The sequence below is a fragment of the Protobothrops mucrosquamatus genome, unplaced genomic scaffold, assembly GCF_001527695.2.
Source record: "Protobothrops mucrosquamatus isolate PMUCROS unplaced genomic scaffold, P.Mucros_1.0 scaffold2583, whole genome shotgun sequence".
NCBI classification, from domain to species: domain Eukaryota; kingdom Metazoa; phylum Chordata; class Lepidosauria; order Squamata; family Viperidae; genus Protobothrops; species Protobothrops mucrosquamatus.
Window position 1 is genome coordinate 100 of NW_015388639.1, and position 3,747 is coordinate 3,846.

The 3,747-nt window shown below is 37.1% G+C and overlaps 1 pseudogene; it reads left to right on the top strand.

Moving 5' to 3' along the window:
• Positions 1-464: 464 nt before the first annotated feature.
• LOC107295948 overlaps positions 465-3,747 on the top strand; it is a 60,306-nt pseudogene continuing 57,023 nt past the window's right edge.

A 3,747-nucleotide genomic window follows, 5' to 3' on the forward strand; every position in this document is an offset into this window, starting at 1 on the left:
GGCCCAGAGAGCCAGTCCGGATTTACCTTATGCCTTGCCAATAAACCAAGAGCTGACTGTCACTCGACTCGTGTCTTACTGCCTGCGCGATCTAACACCTCTGTTTTTAAACAATCTACAAATAACTCTTTCCCTGCAGTAAGAAGACAACAATAAACAAACAGCGCTATTGTTTTTCATGGCATCCAGTTTCATTTTGCCTTTGTGATGGGGAGCAAAATTTGTCTCTCTTTGCCTCCTGTTCCCCTTTACAGAAGTCATCAGTAGACTAAATTAATTGTATTTTTAAACTTCTGGATTAGTTTTTAAATAATGAGATGTCATAGGAATGTTATATGTCTGAAGAGGGATAGTGAAGACATTGTCATTATTTTTCATATGTGTTTGATAGCTCTCTACCAATTGCATGTTTTGAATACCATTTGCATCCTCTCACACATTTTCTTTTGATGCTACTCTTGCAGGTAGAGGCAGAGAAACACCAAGATGTTGTGGTCTATGATCAGAGCACGAGGGATGTAAATGGGCTGGCAACCGACAGTTTCCTATCCATTCTTCTGGGCAAGCTGGATAATTGCTTCCACAGTGTCTCCATCCTCACAGGTAAGATTTGGCAGCAGTTAGGGGGTGGGTGGGTGGCCTGAAAGTTTTCTCCAAACCCTGGAAAGGCAGAAGCTTGTGTTCATGTCAACTCAGACTTTGGTACAATGGCGGTAGAAAACTGCTTACCTTGCTATTTAATATGCTTTTGTGTAGGTAGGTAGGGCCATCCAATTTTGTAAAAAGTGAATTCTTAAAAACTTTCAATTGGTAGGAACACAAAAACAAGGAACTAGAAAATATAATGCAATAAACATCTAGAACAGAAAAGAGAACAATGGGATAATTTAAAAAAAGAAGCAGAATTCACCCAGGCTAACCAATGTATATCTTGTCCAGGGTCTTTCCGTCTGGATGAGCTCGTCTTGTGTTCAAGTCCAATGCCTGGTGGCAAAGCCAGGTTTCCAGCGCCTTATGGAGGCACTAAAGGGTCAAGGCCAACAAACAGGGAGATGGTTGTAACAGAGAAAGCACTATGTGGATCCCACTATGTGACACTGTTTCATAGAAGGGGGTGAAACACAGCTTTCTGCCAGGTCTTGTGGTCAAGCAGGTACAGTTGGAGGCAAGCGATCCTGCAGAATCATTGAGTGTAGAATGAAATGAACAATATTACAGTGGTCCTTGTATAGTGACGGCCTTGTTTAGAGACTGTTTGCAGCTATAACAATGATAAAAAAGTAGCTTTGTGACCAATCCTCGCATTTATAAGTTTGGCAGGTCTATAGTTCAAAGAAAAGTTAAAGTAAAATTGTAAGCATAGTCATGGTGTCATTTAACAACCACTTCGCTTAAGTTGCCAGTCCCAGTTGTCATTACACAAGAGTTATCTGTATATGAATTTCCTGATGTTCTTAGGACATCTTGGTTAATTTTATTCAGAGGGGAAGCATTGCTGGTCCAAATGATAGTGATAAGGGACAGAGAATAGTTGCATTTTATAATTTATACAGAACAAACCCTGACTATTTTATTTATATCCCACATTTACTATTTTTTATAAACATGAAATTTATTAAATCTGCATTGGTGGGCAAGAGTCTCAAAAACTGCCCTTTTTCCATATTGTTGTTTTGTTCTGCGTTTATTTTCTTGCTTGTTGTCAAAAAGACAATGTTGTCTGAAGTGGAATGTGGCCACTAATAGTAGTTCATTCTGAAGCAGGGTGGGGAACCTTATTTTACCATAGTGACAGCTGCCGAGGTGATGTGGTATTATGTAAACAGGTTCTCTTGAAGAGGAATTGCATTAAAATTCCAGAGGAAAAGCTTTATGTTCTGCAAAGCCACAGATTTTTTTTTTAAAGTGATGGTTAACTGAGATTAAAGTGGGGATACATGATGATTTTTGAGTTCAAAGTATTTTAGTCAGTCTGAAATTTAAATGGTGGAAAAATATGTGATGGATTTTTTTTTCCAGTGGTATGAAGTGTTCATATGGCAATATGTTTTGGATTGTCTCTGCAAGCGCTATCAGTCTTGAAATCTGGATGTCTGGCCTGGGTCTGTGAAACTGATATGAGTGGAGGGTATCCTGCTTTCTTTTTTTACCACCTTTTGTTAAACAGGAATTAGTATTTATTCTGAAAAATATTCTGGAAAATAATCAAAGGTACAGCTTGTTTCATGAAGGGTTTTCTGATTGTAGCCGTTAATGACATTCACCCTTTTGTGCTTTGAAGTCTTTATTTCAATTGAATATTGCATTGCTGGAAATAATATATTATACTATCATATATGGTACTATATATATATTATACTTATATACTAATACTCTTTTATATTATACTCTATAATATAGTCATGCTATATATTATATACTATAATAATATATAATAGCATGAATATATTATAGAATATAATATAAAAGAGTATTTATATATATATATATATATATATATATATATATATATATATATATATATGTGCATATACACACACACACACACACACATATATATATATATATACATACATACATACATACATACATACAGTAGCATATATGATAGTAAAATATATTATAGAGTCTATTTGTTAAATGTTTATAGTCAATCTGCATCATTTTTATTCATATACGAGTTAAATATACCCAGTGCTTAGGTATGTGGGCATGGGTGTGGTTGGTATAAAATAAAGCGTGGGAAGTTGGCTACCACAACTTACCACTGGCTTAAGACAGACTTGATGGAGTGCTGGTCCATTAACAGGTAGTCCCAATGATCTGAAGTTCAACTGCAAATACCTCTGAGCTCTCATATTCTAGGGGAGAACTAAAATGGAGGGCAGCTTGAGTGAAATAAGAGCCTATAGCTGTGTACCTCAGATTTGATCATATGATTGTTTGCCATTCATCATAGTGAAAAGAGGTGGCATATTTAAGGAAATATTGTTATCCAGGTGTGTTCTCCAAGAAGACCTCTTCTAAAGTCACCTGGGATAAATTATTTTTGCCCAGTAGAGGGTAGTGTTGCCCATCCACTGGAATCTGTGTAGCCCATGCTAAATTACTGAGCATAATATATTTGTTAACATGAGCAACACGATAACAAATCATTATGTTACATAACAAGTCATTATGTCATGCGATAGCGAACTGGAGTCTTTTCTTTCTTTTCCCTTATTTGTATTGCAGCCTGTATAGGTGATCTATAGGTTGCTTGGAGTCAGCTCTAGGAATAAGTAACTAGCACAGCTACTGTACCTATATGGAGCAGGAGTCTTTGTGTACATGCTCCTATGGATACACATATGCAGCAGAAAAGGTTTGGGGGACTAAGGTGAAGTCCAAGTAGACCTATCCTCCTCTGATTCAGTCCTACCTGACTAATGTAATATTTACAGAATGAATGAATGAGCAGGGATTTCTTCCAGCATGCTTAAAGAGTGGATTCTTTTTGGAAAGAGATAAAGGAAGGTGATGATGGGAGACTCAGTGTAATGAATCAGGGCTGGTGAGGACACCTTAGTCCTTCCACAGCCCTTGTGGTAAAGTGGCTAAGTAAGCATGCTATTGTAATTAAATAGTCTTTCTGCAGAGTGCATGAAACTCTATACTAGCAAGCTATGAGCAGGAGGCAAATATGAATGAAATCGTCCAAGTGGTTAGAACTAGAACAAGCTAGAGGGAGATCAAAGTGCTCATTCA